The sequence below is a fragment of the Leopardus geoffroyi genome, chromosome C1 (assembly GCF_018350155.1).
Source record: "Leopardus geoffroyi isolate Oge1 chromosome C1, O.geoffroyi_Oge1_pat1.0, whole genome shotgun sequence".
Taxonomy (NCBI): Eukaryota; Metazoa; Chordata; class Mammalia; order Carnivora; family Felidae; genus Leopardus; species Leopardus geoffroyi.
The window spans coordinates 214846914-214867359 of NC_059328.1; the positions used below are offsets into that span (position 1 = coordinate 214846914).

The following is a 20446-nucleotide window of genomic DNA, read 5'->3' on the forward strand; positions in this document are numbered from 1 at the left end:
GGAAGCACAGAGCTGAGGACTTAGGCAAACATGATTTTTGCTTTTAAGGTTTCAGGGTTTTTTTGCCTTTTTTTTTTTCCCCTCCTGAAGTTATAGATAGCGATAGAAACAACTTCTTAGCTACTGCTCAGATTCCTTATGAACCACAAGAATAATCATACCCTTTCTACACTGTTCCTGTTGTGAATTTGCGTCTTAAACTGTTGTCATGATTTTCTGATGGTGTGAAATAGGAAGAGGAATTCTTTGGGAGCAGAAGTAAGGAGATACTTAAAGAACCTGGGGGCAGTTGGCTTTCATGAAGGACACGAACCAGAAACTGGGAAGCTTCTGGGAAGCGTTCGGGAGCTAAGGCAGTACAGATAGCACTTCCCTCCCTGCTGGCTGTCAGTGTCCTCTCTTGTCTCTTTTTATCCTGCTTTAGTTGTCTTTTCACAGTCTGGCCTTTCCTGCTTTAAAAACACATGGAAGAAAATCACCACTTTCATTCCTGGTGCCACACGTGAACTTAAATTCTAGTGCCACTGCAACTGTTACTAGCTCATTGTCTACATTTTAAATTCCTGGGAGGGGAAATTTGATTGGTTGAAGTTTGTCCAGTTCTCCATTATTGGTCTAATTAGTAGGGCCATAGGACTGTAGTCTAGAAGTGCAAACATAATTGAAAGATTCCACTTTAAGAGTGGGGGCAGGTCTCAGAGAAGGTGTAGTGTTGGCTCTTTTAGGCAGAAACCTGCAGAAGCTTCTGAGCATTTTCCTTTCATAGAAAAATTTCTTATAGGTAGCGTGGCAGTTTCAGTTTATATGTCATGAAGAATTAAAATACAGGTTTATCTACTGGTCAGTGAGGCCTGGTAGGTTTCACCAAGCATCCTTATTTGAACTTCATAGTGCAGTGTTTTTTGTTTTTGTTTGTTTGTTTATTTTGAGAGAGAGCGTACGTGCATGTGCATGGGGGAGAGGCAGAGAGAAAATCCCAAGTAGATTCCTTGCTGACAGTGGAGCTTGTCATGACCTGAGCCAAAATCAAGAGTCAGACACATAACTGACTGAGCCACCAGGTCGGCCCCCCTCCGTGGCGTTTTAACAAAAGTTCTTGGTTTAGAAGGTTCAGAGGAGTGTCTGTGGTAAAGGTTAGCAAATGAGAGACTTGGTTTGTGGAAAAATCATTGGTTATTTATTTTTCATTGATTACTTTTGTAAATATTAATTTCTGGGTACTTTTTACAGTGTTAAGCAACACTTGAGTATTAGGAAGCCATGGAGAATATGAAGGGTGGAACTTCTACATGTGAACATATATTCACATTATTTGAGTGGTAGCAGGAATTTTCACCGTTGGGAAAGGATCAGTTAGACAGTATATATAAACTTTTGTATTAACATCTTGTATTCTAGAATTATTAGGTAATACTGAAGAAAAACATTTTTAATGGACCATTTTGAAGCCCTGTTTATTTTTGTTTATAGCTTGTATGTATTTGGTGATACCTGATTACTTAAGTAATTTTTATTGCTTAAATATTCTTATTATATTGAGATTATTTTTTATAGATTTTATTTTTATGTAATCTCTACATCCAACATGGGGCTTGAACTTAGAACCCCAAGATCAAGAGTCACATGCTCTACTGACTGAGCCAGCCTGGTGCCCCTTGTATACCAAGATTTTTAATGCAGAGCCTAGGGATTACTAATAAAAGTCATCTGTTGTAGAGTGATGTATTCAATGACAGGCCACAGATGTGACTTCCTCTGATGCTTTTTTTCAGACAAGGTTTACTTTAGCAGATTGCAGCTGAATTTTTTTTTTTTTTCTTAGCTGAATTTATTAAAATTTTTTTTTAATGTTTATTCATTTTTGAGAGAGAGAAAGAGAGACAGAGACAGAGTGTGAGCAGGGGAGGGACAGAGAGAGAGGCAGACACAGAATCTGAAGCAGCTCCAGGGTCTGAGCTGTCAGCATGGAGCCTGATGCGGGGCTCGAAGCCACAGACTGTGAGATCATGACCTGTTGCTGAAGTTGGCCACTTAATCAATTGAGCCACCCAGACACCCCTTAGCTGAATTCATTTTTAAGGTAGAATTGCCCTCTCTCATATCGTATGTTCTCTTTAATCTGAATTTTGAGGTGAGGTATATTCAGGCTTACTGAGTTAAGGCTTTGTGAGGTTTTAAAAAGATTTCCACATAATCTGTGTAAAACTTCACAGGCTCTGGGGTTCCCTTTCTGGAAAACATTGGCTTGTGGTGAGATTATCAAATGACGTGGTAATGTTTATGGCCTTGTGATTTTTCCTAGAATAGTTCATTGATTCCTAATTTTGTTCTTTACCAAAAGGGAGGAAAATAGAAATGTTTACATATTGTTCAGAAACAGTGGGGAGAATGACAGTAATAGCATTTCTTCTTACAGTGATATTGTGGCCAGTATATTCTTTGGGAACAAAGCTCCTTTTATTCAAATTGTCCTGGGCCTGGAGGAAGTCTTGGGAACTCTGGTGTCTTCAGTATTGGTTCTTTGGTTGCAGATCCTGACAGGAATTGGCAGAGGTACTGGCTTGGTACTTTCTAATTGGTAAATCATGACTCAGGCCTTGAAGACATGGCCATATTGAGGGGCTCTTGTGGTTAGGTCCTTGAGAATTGAGGTGATAATGCTCAAGCCATGGCCAGTTGAAGGGCTGGATGTGAAGCCATCCTGCAAGATCAGTGTCACAGAGCCTTAGTTTATGTTTTGGAATCTGATACTCTTTAGCCTTTTATACTGCTTCCACCATTGTTAATGAAATTTCTTTGTAGTGTGTTAGGAGGAATTTCTTCTTAGTGTGTTTGGATCCTGAGTCTATTCTCTTCCCTACCCTGAGGGCTTAGTATATTGCTTAACTGAGTGATGCAGAGGAGTAGAAGTTAAAGGATAGTGGAGCAGAGTGGAAGAGTGGGAAAAGGAGAAAAAGTGACTTCCACAAAATGAATTCTTCTGAAAACTGCAAGGGAATGGAGAAGAAAGAAAAAGGTAACCAAGGAGTATCGAGCATTGTAGAGCATTGTATCATTATGTAGTGAAAAGTTTGTGGCCTTTTAAAGCAGAGAAATGTGGGTTTAATTTTCTGTTACTTAATTACATGTAACTTGAGATAAAAAGTTAACTGCTGGTAGCCTTATTTCCTTCACCTGTAAAGTATATCCCATAGTGGTTGTGGGAATTAAAAATCTAAAATGCCATGGGGCGCCTGGGTGGCTCAGTCGGTTAAGCGACCGACTTCGGCTCAGGTCATGATCTCACAGCCCGTGAGTTCGAGCCCCGCATCGGGCTCTGTGCTGGCAGCTCAGAGCCTGGAGCCTGCTTCGGATTCTGTGTCTCCCTCTCTCTCTGCCCCTCCCCTGTTCATGCTCTGTCTCTCTCTGTCTCAAAAATAAATCAAATTAAAAAAAAAATTAAAAAAAAATTAAATGCCAGTGTAACGCCTGGTGCACAGTAAATGGGATTTCAGTAAATGGTAGCTTTTATGATTGTTATTACAATGTAAATAGGTAAATTTTGATTGTAAAATTTCATCTTTATAATTTGAATAGAGACATTAGTGAATTCTGTTAGTAAGTGTTGTTTTGTTCTCAGTCCAGCAATACTTGAATAGCTGCTTTGTGCCGAGTGCTGGGCTAGCCACAGTGGTGAGCAAAACACATAAGGAACTATCTTCATAGGGTTTATAACCTAATGGCAGAGGCAACCAAAAAATCATATAAGTAGGGGTGCCTGGTTGGCTCAGTTGGTTAAGCATCTGACTTTGGCTCAGGTGTTGATCTCGCCTTTCCTGAGTTCAGGCCCTGCTTCGGGCTCTGTGCTGACAGCTTGGAGCCTGAGCCTGGTTTGGATTGTGTGTCTCCCTCTCTCTTTGCCCCTCCCCCACTCACCTTTTCTCTCTCTTCTCTCTCTCTCTCTTTCTCTTTCAAAAATAAACATTAAACATCATATAAGTAAATTTCCAAATGTGAGAAGTCTCTCTGTCCTTGGAAAAGATATATTTTTAAGACCTAGATACTTAAGTGTCACATTTTGGATCTTGTTCTTGTTGTCAATGATGTTTTATGCCTTTTGATTAGCTTTCCAGGCTATGTATGTTTGTTGTAAGTTAATTTATGTATTCCTTTTGTTTGTCATTTTTTCCTTTTTCTCTGAGATAGACACATCTCAACTAAAAAAAATTTTTTTTTTTTTACATGTTTGTTTATTTTGAGAGAGAGAGGGAGGGAGAGAGAGAATCCCAAGCAGGCCTTTTGCTGTCAGCACAGAGCCCTATGTGGAGCTCAATTCTATGACCTGTGGGATTATAACCTGAGCTGAAATTGAGAGTTGGATGCTCAACCAACTGAGCCATCCAGATGCCCCAACACTTCTCAACTTTTTGATCTTAGGACTCCTTTATCCTTTTTTTTTTTTTTTAAAGTTCATTTATTTATTTTTTTGTAATCTCTACACCCATCATGGGCCTTGAACTCACAGCCCTGAGATCAGGAGTCAGATGTGTTCTTCTGACTGAGTCAGCCAGGTGCCCCAGGACTCCTTTATTCTTTAAAAGTTAGAGGACCCCCAAAGAACTTTTAGGCTTCTTAGTTCTATGTGTCTATATTATACTGAGAAATTTAAAATGATTTATTAGTTTAAAAATAAGAGTCTCATTATATATTAACATGAATATATTTTTAATGAAGAATACCCATTTTCTAAAACATTTCACAAAAATCTGGTGAGAAGAGTGACATTGTTTTTATCTTTTTGCAAATTGCTTTTTATGTCTTGCTTTGTGGAAGGCAGCTGGATTCACATATCTGCTTCTGTGTTCAGTCAGTTGCTCTTTATTACTTTGGTTGAAGTATATGAAGGAAATTAACCCTCACAGAGATATGTATGTAGTTGGAAAAGGGAGCAATGTTTTAAGACTTTTTTCAGATAATTGCAGATTATTCTTTGGTATAGTACACCAAAATTCGACAAGTAGTAGCTTTTTAAATTTTTAAAAAATTTATTCATTTTTTGGGGAGAGACAGAGGCATCGTGAGTGGGGGAGAGGCAGAGAGAGACAGAGAGAGGGAGAGAGAGAAGAGGCTCTGCACTGTCAGCGCAGAGCTGATGTGGGATTTAAACCCATTAAACCATGAGATCATGACCTGAGCTGAAACTAAGAGTCGGACACTTAACTGACTGAGCCACCCAGGCACCCCTTTAATTTTTCTTTAATGTTTATCTTAGAGAAAGAGAGAGAGAGAGAGACAGCACGTGCTTGGGGGAGGGGCAGAGAAGAGAGGGAGACAGAATCTGAAGCAGGCTCCAGGCTGGCAGGGCACAGCCTGACGTGGGACTCGAACTCATGAACCAGGAGCTGGTTTGACGTAATCGACTTAGCTTAATCGACTGAGCCACCCAGGTGCCCGACAAGTAGTAGTTTTTATTTTTTATTTTATCTTATTTTTAGTTTTTTTTTAATGTTTGTTTTTGAGAGAGAGAGTACGAGCATGAGTGAGGGAGGGGCAGAGAGAGAGGAAAACACAAAATCTGAAGCAGGCTCTAGACTCTGTCTGAGCTGTCAGCACAGAGCTCTACGTGGGGCTCAAACCCATGAACTGTGAGATCATGACCTGAGCCGGAGTCAGACGCTTAACTGACTGAGCCAACCAGGCACCCCAAGTAGTAGTTTTTAAAGGTTAGTTGCAATATGAAATCTGAATTATGTCAGTGCACTTTTTATATTCTGTAACATTAAAATCCATTGGTCTGTCTTGTACCTTAAATGACTACCTTAAATGACATAGTACCAAAAACTCGCATTCAGGGGTGCTTGTGTGGCTCTGTCTATTAAGCGTTTAACTCTAGATTTTGACTCAGGTCATGATGGCATGGTTTGTGAGTTCTAGCTCTGCTCTAGCTCTGCGTTGCTCTCTGTGTTGACAGTGGGGGCCTGCTTAGTATTCTGTCCCTCTCTCTCTCTCTCTCTCTCCTTCCCTAGCTTGCTCTCAATCTCTCTCAAAATAAATAAAAATAAACTTAAAAAATTGCATTTATTAATGTTAGTACTCATCAGGAAAGCCTTGAAGAATAGGGAAAGTCTGAAGTACTGGAAAACCCAGCAAACTCATGGCGAATAGAAGTTTTCCAAAATTCGAATTTTGCTTGAAAGTTCAAATTTTATTATTGGCCACAAGTACTGCCAATTTTTTTGTTTTTGAAGTAATAGTGTCATTTTGTTCATTTTTTTGTTAGGATTATTTGTTCTAGTTCTGTGAAGAATGCTGGTGTTACTTTGATAGGGATTGCATTGAATATGTAGATTGCTTTGGGTAGTATTGACATTTAAAAAAAAAAATTTTTTTTTAATTAAAAAAAATTTTTTTTTTTTTTTTATTAACGTTTATTTATTTTTGAGACGGAGAGAGACAGAGCATGAACGGGGGAGGGTCAGAGAGAGAGGGAGACACAGAATCCGAAACAGGCTCCAGGCTCTGAGCTGTCAGCACAGAGCCCGATGCGGGGCTCAAACTCACAGACTATGAGATCATGACCTGAGCCGAAGTCGGATGCTCAACCGACTGAGCCACCCAGGCGCCCCCCAAAATTTTTTTTTTAACGTTTATTTATTTTTGAGACAGAGAGAGACAGAGCATGAACGGGGAAGGGGCAGAGAGAGAGGGAGACACAGAATCGGAAGCAGGCTCTAGGCTCTGAGCCATCAGCCCAGAGCCTGACGCGGGGCTTGAACTCTCGGACCGCAAGATTGTGACCCGAGCTGAAGTCGAGCTGAAGTCGGACGCTTAACCGACTGAGCCACCCAGGCGCCCCGAGTATCGACATTTTAACAGTATTTGTTCTTCCTATCCAGGAGCATGGAATTTTTTTCCATTTTTTTTGTGTCTTCAATTTCTTCCATAAGCTTTCTATAGTTTTCACTGTATGTATATACAGGTGTATAGTTTCACCTCTTTGGTTAGATTTATTCCTAGGTATTTTATGGTTTTTTGTGCAACTGTAAATGGGATTCCTTGATTTCTCTTTCTGTTGCTTCATTGTTGGTGTATATGAATTCAACTGATTTCTGGGCATTGATTTTATATCCTGCAACTTGCCTGAATTCATGGAGCAGTTCTAGCAGTTTTTTGGTGGAATCTTTAAGGTTTTCCATATAGAGTATCATGTCATCTGCGAAGAGTGAAAGTTTGACCTCCTCCTGGTCGATTTGGATGCCTTTTATTTCTTTGTGTTGTCTGATTGCAGAGGCTAAGACTTCCAATACTGTGTTGATTAACAGTGGTGAGAGTGGACATCCCTGTCTTGTTCCTGACCTTAGGGGGAAAGCTCTCAGTTTTTCCCCATTGAGGATGATATTAGCGTTGGGTCGTTCATATGTGGCTTTTATGATCTCGAGGTATGCTCCTCTATCCCTACTTTCTTGAGGGTTTTTATCAAGAAAGGATGCTGTATTTTGTCAAATGCTTTCTCTGCATCTTTTGAGAGGATCATATGGTTCTTGTCCTTTGTTCATTTTTTTTTTTTAAAGTTTATCAGCAGGAGCAGGGGAGGGGCAGACTGAAGGGGGAGGAGAGAGAGAGAAGGAAAGAATCTCAAGCAGGCTCCACACTATCAGCATGGAGCCTGATGTAGGGCTTGAACTCATGAACCGTGAGACCATGACTCAAGCTGAAATCCAGAATCAGATGCTTAACTGAGCCCCCCAGACACCCCACACTTTGATCATTTTTGAAAAAAATGTCTGCTAAATACCCCGGTCTGTGTATCGGTTACTCTTTCACTGCATGATTAGTGCAGCGCCAATACTGAAAAGTGTAGTATCTTAGTATTATTGTAATAATAGTTTTGACATCATGGCTACCTTGAAAGAATTTCAGAAGATGTTACTTTGAGAATTGCTACTATGGGGAGTGGAACAGTTTTCAATGTTCTATTCACATATGATACGTAGTTTTTTCGTTGTTTTGTTTTTTAAAGCATTAAAAAATAAGTAATGGTTTGAAATAGAAATTGAAATAAACATTGAGGTCTTTTAGATTTCATTGAGGGTTTTTAGTGCTGGGTCGATAAAGATTTGTTCATATGTTATGGTTATAAAGTAGCCCTCTGTTTTTAAGACTTTTTTTTTAAAGTTTATTCTGAGGGAGAGAGAGCATTGGTTCTTAAGTTGTGATTAGTGATAAAATAGCCTTCTCTTTTTAAGACTTTTTTAAAGTTTATTTTGAAAGAGAGCACTCGAGTGCACTTGTAAGTTGGGGAGGGGCAGAGAGGGAGAGAGAATCCCAAGCAGTCTCCATGCTGTCAGCACAGAGCCTGACACAGGGCTCACTCCTGTGAACTGTGAGGTCATGACCTAAGCTGAAACCAAGAATCTGATGCTTAACTAACTGAGCCACCCAGGTGCCCTTCAGATTCCCTTATTTATTTATTTATTTATTTATTCATTCATTCATTTAAAAAAAAGTTTATTTTTTTCTTGTTCATTTTTTGAGAGAGAGAGAGACAGAGACAGAGATGGAGACAGAGCACGAGCAGGGGAGGGGAAGAGAGAGAGGGAGACACAGAATCCGAAGCAGGTTTGAGGCTCTGAGCTGTCAGCACAGAGATCGATGTGGGGCCAACTCACTAGCCGCAAGATCTTGACCTGAGCTGAAGTTGGATTCCCAACCGGCTGAGTCTCCCAGGTGCCCATATAGTAGTCTTCATTTTTAAGAACAGTTTTAGATTTACAGAGAAACAGAAGATGGTACAGAGATCTCCCACATATACCACACCCAGTTTCCCCTATTATTAATGTTTTATGTTACTGTGGTATATATATTTAATGTTTATTTGTTTTTTGGGGGGTGGGGGGTAGGGAGGCAGGGAGGGGCATAGAGAGAGGGAGACACAGAATCCGAAGCAGACTCTGGGCTCTGAGCTGTCAGCGCAGAACCCGACTGGGGGCTTGAACTCACGAACTGTGGGATCATGACCTGAGCTGAAGGTGGACAGCCAACCGACTGAGCCACCCAGGCACCCCTCATGTTTATTTTTGATAGAGCACAAGTGGGGGAGGGGCAGACGGGGGGGACAGAGGATCTGAAGCTGCTCTTGTGTTGACAGCAGCAAGCCTGTTGTGTGCGGCTTGAACTCATGAACCAAGAAATCATGACCTGAGCTGAAGTCTGATGCTCAACTGACTGGGCCACCCAGATGCCCCTTGCTGTGATATATTTGTTATAGTTAATACACCAATCCTGATATATCATTATTAGCTGAAGTCCAAAGTTTATTCAGATATCCTTAGTTTTTCTGTCCCACGATCCATCTAGGATACCACATTTGGTCACATATCTATAGGGTCCTCTTGGCTGTGATAGTTTCTCAGACTTCCCTGTTTTTAACAGTCTTGGCAATTTTGAGGAGTTACTGGCTAAGTGTTTTTGTAGAATGCCTCTCTGTTGGGATTTATCAGATGTTTTTCTCACGATTAGAGTGGGGTTAACGGTTTTGGGGAGGAAGACCTCAGAGGTAAATTGCCATTTTTATCAGATTATATTAAGAGCACGTATACTATCAGTGTGCTTTATCATTGTTAATGCTGACCTAGATATACTTGATAATATGGTTGACTTTGATTCCTTGTCAGGTTTGTCCACTGTAAAGTCACTCTTTCCCCGTTGAGGACCTAAATTAAATTTTAGTTGATTTTTACTTAACTTGATACAGCCACGTGTGGCTAATGGGTACTGTTATATAAGACAGAACAGTTTTAGACAGTGTTCCTTGGTTTTATCTAAAACTTTAACATTTTTTTTTTTTTTTTAGATTTATTTTTAAGTAATCTCTACATGCAACATGGGGCTTGAACTCACAACCCTGAGATCAAAAGTTGCATGTTGTACTGACTGAAGCAGCCAGGCACCCCTAACATTTATTTTAATAGATTTCAAGAAAGATGACTTACAGGTGCCTGGCTGGCTCGGTTGGTGGAGCATGTAATTCTTAATCTCAGGGTTGTGAGTTCAAGCCCCATGTTAGGTGTAGAGATAAAAATAAAATGTTTTTTCTTTTTTTTTTTTTTTAACGTTTATTTCTTTTTGAGACAGAGAGAGACAGAGCATAAGCAGGGGTGGGGTAGAGAGAGAGACACAGAATCCGAAGCAGGCTTCAGGCTCCGAGCTGTCAGCACAGAGCCTGATGCGGGGCTCGAACTCATGAGCTGTGAGATCATGACCTGAGCTGAAGTTAGACACTCAAGTGACAGAGCCACCCAGGCACCCCTAAAAATAAAAACTTTAAAAAAATGTATAAAGAGAGATTATTTAATATAAAAGGAATATAAAATGTTCGTCTTGGAATGCATTGCTCTTTGAGGGAGCCAGTCTATTTTTAGTAAGCTCAGTCTTTTTAAAATTCACCTTTTTTTGAAGTATAATTTACATAGAATAAAATGAAGATATTAAGTACACCCATATTAAATGTACATTTTGATGAGTTTTGACAAATGTATGTACTTGTATAACCATCACCACAATCAAAATGTGTAACATTTTCATCACCTGTAGAAGTTTCCTTCTACATTTTGCAGTCATTTTTCCTCCCCCACTGAATTAGTTTCTGTGACTGTAGATTAATTTTGCCTCTTCTAGGGTTTTGCATAAATGGAATTATTGAGTATATTTTCTTTTTTGGTCTGGCTTCTTTGGCTCAGTCCAGTGTCTGATTTCATTCATTCGTGTTGCTGCAGGTATCAGTCATTAGTTTTTTTAGTGCTGAGAATATTGGGTATGACTATTATAGTATTTGTTTATCCATTCAACTTTGAATGAACATTTGGGTTGTTTTTGCTTTGGGGCTGTTAGGAATAAAGCTGACCTTACTTTTATGGCTTGGGTAGTGATTCAGATTGTGCTGGATTACAGTGCTTATCACGACACTGTAAATTAGGGATTGAAATTTCTTTTAGGATGAGGAGAAAAGTCAGCAAAGCATCTATAATTTTTTTAAAGATATGCCACAAAAGGGTAATTAACATGGAAATAAATAGTATTTTGCAAGGTTTCATATATAATACGTGGTCCAGATAGATGTGCATAATTCTTTTGATCTTTGGTAATTTTCTGGGAAAAAAGTTCTTTGTTCCTTTTCCTAGGATTAACTGTTTAGTAATAAAGTAAATAATTGAAGCCTAATTTTGCTTTATGAAGTTTTGTCCTCAGTAAATGTGTTAATAGATCATGTTTTCAAAATTATTCAAAAACATTTGCTTGTTTAGGGGTGCTGGCTGGCTCAGTCAGTAGAGCGTGGGACTCTTGATCTCAGGGTTGTAAGTTTGAGCCCCATGTTGGGTGTAGAGATTACTTAAAACCTTAAAAAAAATGTTTGCCTGCTTAAAACTGAAGATCAGATGGGTGCAAAGGGAATAGTGTTTTCTGCTATAATAGTTGAGAGAAGAGTTTCCTTTTATTTTTTTACCTTAAAATGTGTGTCTGTGTGTGTGTGTTTTAGTAATCTCTGTATCCAATGTAAGCCTTGAACTCACAATCCCAAGATCAAGAGTCACACTCTACTGACTGAGCCAGCCAGGTACCCTCTTAAAATTATTTTTTAAACTGAGTTAATGTTCAAGAGAATATTAACTTTCTATGACATTTATGTTGGGGTTGGGAAAATATTTCATAGAAACCAGGCAACCACTTCCTGTGAGAATTAAAATATATTTTGTCATAAAAGTAATTGAAGATTATTGTAAATTAGGAAAATAGGGATAAAATCCTTAATCTCATCTCACTAATTTTTCTTCATTTCTGTGTTCTTTTTGTCTTTTAATGACATATGAGTAATTATACTCTTGTGTGCAAACCTCATTGTACCTATATTATGTTGTGTGAATGTGCTGCTTTCATAAGATTGCTTCCTGTCTTTTATGAAGATAAGTGATGTGGTGTATGTGGTTCTCTCCTCATGTTTCCTTTTCATTGTTTTACTTAGCTTTAGCTTTTTTCTGAAGTTTGGGAAAAATACGCATTCTGAGACTTACATATTTTAGCTTAGTGGTTGAGTCTTGCCTTATTTTATTTTATTTTTTAAACTTTTAAAGTAATCTTTGCCCCCAACATGGGGCTCAAAGTGATGACCCCGAGATCAAGAGTTGCATGCTCTACTGACTGAGGCAGGTGCTCCTAGTCTTGCTTCATTTTAATGTAGACTTGTTTTTGGTCTTAAGCAAATAATAGATGTGTAGATTATTATATCAGTATAGCAGTATAAGTTTTTTTAATCAAAAGTTTAGGTAGGGAATAAATTTAGTATTTGTTATCCGAAGATTGGCCTTTATTTATTTTTTAAATGTTTAATTTATTTGAGAGAGAGAGTGAGCACGGGGGTGGGGCAGAGAGAATCCCAAGTAGGCTCCACACTGTGTGTACAGAGCCCGACATGGGGCTCCATCTCACAATCGTGAGATCATGACCTGAGTCAAAATCAAGAGTTTTGAATACTTAACCGACTAAACCACCCAGGCGCCCCAGATGATTTGTATCTAAAATAGCTTTGCTTCGGGGTTCCTGGGTGGCTTAGTTGTTAGAGCATCCAACTCCTGATCTCTCAGGGTTGTTAAAGAGTTGATCTTTCAGGGTTGTTAAAGAGTCCCATGTTGGGTGTGGAAATTACTTTAAAAAAAAAAAAAAGCCATCTTTTTTTAAAAAAAAAAAATTTTGTTTTTCAACATTTATTTTGGGGACAGAGAGAGACAGAGCATGAACGGGGCAGGGGCAGAGAGAGAGGGAGACACAGAATCGGAAACAGGCTCCAGGCTCTGAGCCATCAGCCCAGAGCCTGACGAACTCACGGACCGCGAGATCGTGACCTGGCTGAAGTCGGACGCTTAACCGATTGCGCCACCCAGGCGCCCCAAAAAAAGCCATCTTAAGGGTGCCTGGCTGGCTCAGTTGGTAGAGCACGCAACTCTTGATTATGGGGTTGTGAGTTCAAGCCCCATGTTGGGCATAGAGCTTATTTAAAAAAATAAAATAGCTGAGCTTCATGTCCACTAAAAAAATATATTTTAAAGTTTATTTATTTTGAGAGAGAGAGCAAGCGTGGAAGGGGCAGACAGAGGGAGCGACAGAATCCCAAGCCGACTTCACGCTGTTAGTGCAGAGCCCAGTGTTGAGCTCAAATGTAAGGAACCATGAGATCATGACCTGAGCTAAGATCAAAATTTGGACGTTCAACCAACTGAGCCATCAGGTGCCCCTAAAATATTTTTAATTGGACTTTTTTTTTAGTGAAACTATCTTACGGTTTATTTTAACCTTATTTATTTATTTACTTATTTATTTACCTTTTATTTTTAAGTAATGTCTACAGCCAACATGGGGCTCAAACTCAACCCTGACATCAAGAGTTACGTGTTCCACTGACTGAGCCAGCCAGGTGCCCCCTATTTCAACGTTTTTTATATTGAGGTATAAAATATAGTAAATAGGTGCACAAATCTGAAGTGTATAGTTGGAAGAAGTTTTACATATTATATACTTACGTAATCACCAGTTAGATCACAATAGTGAACATTTCCAGCACCCCAGAAGGCTTCTTCTTCTTCCTCCTCACGAGTTCTACTTTCCTGATGAGCACATTTCTGACATCTGTCCCCTTTTGATTACTTATTGAACTTCTTTTCAGAGGAATCACACAGTATATATTCTTTGGTAGCTGGGTTCTTTGGTAATGGGTTCTTTTCTTTATTGATGAATGTTTCATTGTAGGAATATACTACAATTTAACTTATTTTGAAATAATTTCAAACTTACAGAAAAGTTGCCAAAAATTACTAAGATTTTTTAGTATGCCCTTCGTGTAGTTTGTTGTCACTAGTTTTGAACATTTTCTGTATTTATTTTATTCATTTCTTTCTCTTTTTCTTTCTTGTATGTGCATGTATGTATGTATATAATTCTTCACATAATTTGTAACATATAGCATTTTATATATGTTTTTTCCATTCCAGGGGCACCTGGGTGGCTCAGTCAGTTAAGTGTCTGACTCTTGATTTTGGCTCCAGTCATCATCTTAGGGCCATGATCTCATGGTTCATGAGTTTGAGCCTGGTGTCAGCTCTTTGCTGACAGCGCAGAGGCTGCTTGGGATTCTCTCTCTCCCTCTTTTTTTGCCCCTTTCCTGCTTGTATACTCTTTCAAAATAAATAAATAAACGTTAAAAAAAAAGTTTTCCATTCCATTTGAGAGTTTGATACAGACCTCATGCTCCTTTTCCCATAAGCATTCCAATATATATTTTTAAATAAACTTATTATTTTTAAAATGTTTAGGTTTTAGAGAGAGAGTATGACCGGGAGAGGGGCAGAGAGAGAGGGAGACATAGAATCTGAAGCAGGCTCAGTACTGACAGCAGAGAGCCCGATCTGGGGCTCCAGCTCACGAACTGTGAGATTGTGACCTGAGCTAAAGTCCGATGCTTAACAGACTGAGTCACTCAGGCGCGCCTAATTTATTATTATTATTATTGTTGTTTTTTAAGTAAGCTCTGTATCCATCATAGGGTTTGAATTCATGACCCTGACATCAAGAGTCCCATGCTGCACTGACTGAGCCAGCAGCACCCCTTCAGTGTTATTTTCTAAGAATAAGAGCATTCTCCTACATAATCACAGTAAAAATTTCAGTCATAATTAACATTGATATGGTGCTACTACCTAACTCATTAACTTCTATTCAGATTATTACAGTTGTCTCTTTAATGTCTCTCTTTTTTTTTAAAGTTCACTTGTTTTGGGAGAGAACGAGCTTGTGTGCACTCACAAGTAGGGGAGGGACAGAGAAGGAGAGACAGAATCCCAAGCAGGCTTCATACCATCAGCACAGAGCCTGTTGAGGGGCTCTAACTCACGAACTGTGAGATCATGACCTGAACTGGTATCAAGAGTCCATGCTTAACCAGCTGAGCCACCCAGGTGCTCCTCTTTAATATCTCTTATAGCTGGTTTAGGATGAAATTAAGAATCATACAGGCACCTGGTCTTTATATCTCTAAGTCTCCCTTAATCTGGGATGAATCTTCAGCTGTTTTTTTTTTTTTTTTTTTTTTTTTTTTTTTTTTTTTTTTTGGTGTCTTATGACATTGGTATTTTTGGAGACTACAGTTGATTGGTTTTATGTCTATCAGTTCGGGTAGATCTGATGTTTTTTCAAGATTAGTTTCAGTTTATGCATTATTGTCAGGAATGTAAACATAAATAATGCTGTGTCCTTCTCAGTGCAACACATCAGGAGGCACATGGTGTCTGTTTGTCTCATTATTTTTGAGAGAGAGAGAGAGGCAGAACACGTATGTGCCCCAGAGCAGGGGAGGGAGAGAGAGAGAGATAATCTTAAGCAGGTTCCATGCCCAGCCTGGATCCTGACGCAGGGCTTGATCTCAGGACTGACTGTGAGATCTTGACCTGAGCTGGAATCAAGAGTTGGACGCTTAACTGACTGAGCCACCCAGGTGCCCCTGTTTGTCTCATTATTAATGATGTTACCTTTCTTAGTAACATAGCCAGAGGGAAGAGATGCATAGGGCAATGGAGCTGTGAGGAGGGGAAGAGCTTCAGTGCTCTGTCTGGCATACCACCCTCTCCTTGAAGCTCCACAGCAGTTTGTTTACCCATTCATCTGTTTGTGGTGATGAACACAGTAGCCAAATGTCAGTTTTTGGTAATTACGAATAAAGCTACTTTGAATATCTTGTCTTTGTCTTTTGGTAGAAATTTCCCTTGCATATATGTCTAGCAGTGGATTATGGGATCATGGGGTAGGCATATATTTAGATTTGATAGATATTGCCAAACTATTTTTTTTTTTTTTTTAATTTTTTTTTTTTTTTTTCAACGTTTATTTATTTTTGGGACAGAGAGAGACAGAGCATGAACGGGGGAGGGGCAGAGAGAGAGGGAGACAGAGAATCGGAAACAGTCTCCAGGCTCTGAGCCATGAGCCCAGAGCCCGACGCGGGGCTCGAACTCACGGACCGCGAGATCGTGACCTGGCTGAAGTCGGACGCTTAACCGACTGCGCCACCCAGGCGCCCCCCAAACTATTTTTGAAGTGGTTGAACTAATTTGCACTAATGGAGTTATTAATCTTGTGTTATCTTTTTTTTTTTTTTTTCAACGTTTATTTATTTTTTGGGGGACAGAGAGAGACAGAGCATGAACGGGGGAGGGGCAGAGAGAGGGAGAGAGAGGGAGACACAGAATCGGAAACAGGCTCCAGGCTCTGAGCCATCAGCCCAGAGCCTGACGCGGGGCTCGAACTCACGGACCGCGAGATCGTGACCTGGCTGAAGTCGGACGCTTAACCGACTGCGCCACCCAGGCGCCCCTAATCTTGTGTTATCTTAATCCACATCTGGCTAAGGTAAAAATAGCTTGCTGTTGGAATGGGGACAGAACTATTCATTTATTTGGGACTGTGTACGTGAGGAGTGCTAGAAGAGTAGCTCTTTTTTCTACTCTTGGGAAAATGGAATTAAAGAAGTGTGGGGGCAGATTCAGTTCCTTGGTGTTCATTCTGTTAGTCTTTGTCAGACTATCTGTAGTACTGGCTGGAGTTCATTCCAGATTTGCCATAGTTTTTTCTGGGTAACTTTTACATATCCAGGAGATGGAGGTTTGCATCAGCAGATAATATTTATAAGAAAAATTCAGGAGGTTTTAAAGGAGTATACGTTTTGAATTATTAGTAGCTGTAACTAATTGGTCTGTCAAGACTTCTGGAAGCAGGATCAGTTGAACTCTCCACTGCTGTGCCGGATTCTGATTCTGATTCTGCTTTTGCTTCTCCTTGCTGTGTTTCTCCAGTTAGAACTTATTTACATAGATCTGCAGCTCCTTCATGTTGACAGTGACTATGCCCAGAAGTCGTCTGGCTTCTTGACATTGTGCCAGGTTGTGAGAAAATGGTAGACTTAGAGCTGAGGGACCAGGGTCTCCCTTTTCTTTGTTGCACATCCAATGGTAATATAGAGCTGGGTTGATTTCTTCTCTCTCCTCTCTTGAACATGCAGTCACATGCCCACAGAGTGATTGATGCGGTCCCAAAGAGGAGGTAAGGAACCCAGGAAAACAAAAAAATACATAGAGAAAATATTTATACTAGTAGTCAGAGATAAGATAATTGCCAGTGGGGGCTAATTTAGCACAGAGTGTTTTTTGTTTTTTTGTTTTTTAATTTTCTTTTAGTGTTTATTTTTGAGAGAGAGAGAGAGAGAGTGAGTGTGTGAGTGGAGGAGGGGCAGAGAGAGAGGGAGACACAGAAACTGAAGCAGGCTCCAGGTTCTGAGCTGTCAGTACGTACAGAGCTCCACACGGGGCTCAAACTCACAAACCACGAGATCATGACCTGAGCTGGAGTTGGATGTTTAACCTACTGAGCCACCCAAGTGACGCTAGCACAGAGTTTTTAGGATGTTGACAAAAAGGCCAGATTATTTTGCATTCATTGTCAAATATAGATTGCAGTTTATCAAACAAGACCGATTTCCTAGTATTAGAAGGAATATATTACTTGAATTCACTTGTAAGAAATTTTGATTAATGGACAAGGTCTGAAATTTTGGTTATATAGGAGTGTTTTATCAGCTGTTTTTAAGTCAGCTCTGAAAATTTGAGGGTAGGCCGATGTCTGAGTTCCTTATCTCAGAATTGGAGTAGCCAAAGGAGAGAAACCGCTAGAGCCTTACCATCTATCTGTGCTGTCATAGTTGCTTTCGGCACGAGAAAGATAGGCTTATAGGGTGGTCTCTGAACTAACAGTATTTTGCACATATTCCATAAGAAGCACTTTATGCCATTATATCCATTTTATGTCCTTTTCTGAATCCTTCCTGCAAGATTTGGGTGCTTTTATATTTCAGAGATGCTAGGACCAGGACTCGGACCAGGACTCGTTCTCAGAATTCTCCACTGTGCTGTGTGTTACTGTCATCCTTGGTCATGAGATGAATGAGGATCCCTCTGTTTATTCATCCTTTTGTTGTATCATCTTCATAACCATGGAGTTTCTTTTACTGTTGACCCAGTCTCCTGGTTCTATTTCAAGAACTATTACTGGGGTCTCTGTAATTTTTGTGTGTTAAACCTTTTCATATGTTAAATTGTTCATAGGATGTTTTTCGGCATTATTAAGGTAACTGAAGTCTATTGTGCCCTGATAATTTTACCTTCTCTTTAGCCCTCTGAGGTTACCAGAACATTTCCCTGTATGGTTGTAGATATGTTGGTTGTTGGTAGGCAGAATCAGGAATTTTATCATTTTATCTTCTTCCATTTATGGCCTGTTCTGTTCCTTGACTAGGGTGACCATTCAACCTGGTTTGCTTCTGTTGTCTGTGTGCAATTATTTATACACCGCTTGCAGATACTATTTTCTGGTGTGTATGTATATAAACCCTACCCCCAGTGTGGGGCTCAAACTCATGACCTTGATATCAAGAGTCACATGCTCTACCAACTGAGCCAGTCAGGTATCCCCCTCACATTTCTATAACTGCTTTTCAGGTCACTAGTGACTTCATTGTGGAAGCCAGTGAAGACTTTTCAATCTTTACCTTTTTTGACTTCAGTGTTTGAAACTTTTGAGTTTTTCCATTAAAAAAAATTGTGCCTGTACTATCTTTGTTGTATACATAAGTTAGAAACATAATAGGAAAAGGATTATCCATAATTCTACCATTCAGAAGTAAATATTAATAACGTGGGGCATATTTATGTATACTCAGTAAGAATATATTTTAGAACGTGTTGAATGTAATGATTCTCTGTGCTCTGTAACCTGCCTTAAACATTTAATATGTTGGTGACCTCTTTTTATGTCTGTGAATGTAGTTATTATTATCATCACCTTTTTCTCTATAGGTATATAGGTCTGGCTTCCACAATATCTGCTGAATTTCTAACACCTCTCCTTACCTTTCAGCTTTTTTTTTTTTTTTTTTTAGAGAGGCAGAGAGAGGGGGGGGCGGAGAGAATCCCAAGCAGACTCCATGCTGCCAGTGCAGAGCCCGGTGCAGGGCTTGATCTTGTGAGATAATGATCTGAGCCAAAACCAAGAGCCAGATGCCCAACCAACTGAGCCACCCAGGCATCCTTATGTTAGCTCTTGCTAATTCATTCTCCTCCTGGCATCTTGAATGATCTTCCTGAAGTGCAGATTTCATTCTAGACATTTTCTTGCCCTGATCTTTTTATAGCCTTTCATTGCCCTTGGGATATAAAATACAAAGTCTTCTATGATATGGGCACTATTTTACCAATCTTCATTTTAGTTTTTAGCCTTATTGAACAAATGGATAATCTTCCCCAAAGATCCTGGCTCTTTCTTCTTTCTGTTATAGATACAGTGAATGTGGAGAAAGTGAGGGCCCATGATAGGGTGAAAGGTTAGTGTTAGAGATTTTTAACTGCGCAGTCTTTCTCTTCCTGCCAGTATCCTCCCGCATGGTGTTTGCTGGGCTTTGTTCTTGTCCCTTGAGCTTGTTCCTGTTTGATTTCTGCTTTGGGATAGTTTCATTCAATTTTGGTTGCTGTTGTGTAGATTTACTTCCAAATCTGTTTTCTCATCCCCATCTTGACTCTGCACTAGAGTTCAAGGTCCATATTAATGGTCTTTTGGGGTGTTTCCTTAGGTGCATTCATTTTGATCAAAACTATAAGTCTTTGCTCCCAAGTTTTCTTTTCCATTTTCTTTTTGCTTTCAAGTTATATATACTGATTCAAAAAGCATTGCCATCTCAGTATTGAATCCTATAGGTTCCATTCCATTTCTGCATCTTTTTTTTGTTTTTTTTGAGTTAATTTATTTTTGAGAGAGTGCGTGAGTGGCAGAGGGGCAGGGAGGGAGGGGGAGAATCCCAGGTAGGCTCCACGCGCAGTGCAGAGACTTGACACCAGGCGATCCTATGACTGTGAGATCATTATATGAGCTGGTACCAAGAGTCAAATGCTTAACCAACTGAGCCACCCAGGTGCCCCCATTTCTGCATCTTATGTTTACATTTTCCTTTCCAGAGAGAGCAGTGCTGCTTCTACTTAGGAAATGGAGTAGATACTTGAATGGATCCTTGGTTTTATGCAGGCCATTGTAAGGGAGGTAGAGCAAGGCAGTCCTTCTGGGGCAAAGGAATGGCATGAACAGAGAAGCACAGAAGGACAGTGCAGTGGAGAATAGAAAGTTCTCATTTGGCCTTGAGTTTGGAGGTGAAACCATAGGAGGTTGAGTTGAGGAGATGGGTATAGATTATCAGGTTGGTGGTGACCTGAAATACCAGTTTTGACCCTACATGGTAGGTTTAATTGACTGTTTTACAGAGGGGTAGGCATGACCAGAGTTGTGCTTTAGGAAGATTGATGTTGTTAGATGTCAGTAGTTAGAGGGT

At 39.8% G+C, this 20446-nt stretch overlaps 1 protein-coding gene across 7 annotated transcripts in view; it reads left to right on the plus strand.

Moving 5' to 3' along the window:
- Positions 1–20446, plus strand: part of GIGYF2 (GRB10 interacting GYF protein 2) — a 146710-nt gene that overhangs the window by 5123 nt on the left and 121141 nt on the right. The window contains exon 1 of one of the 7 annotated variants that reach the window (XM_045481736.1): positions 17100–17118. The exons of the other annotated variants lie outside the window; for them this stretch is intronic. The gene's annotated coding sequence lies outside the window, so the exon portion shown is untranslated. Of the gene's footprint in view, positions 1–17099; positions 17119–20446 lie in introns of those variants that run through there. 7 annotated transcript variants of the gene reach the window in all.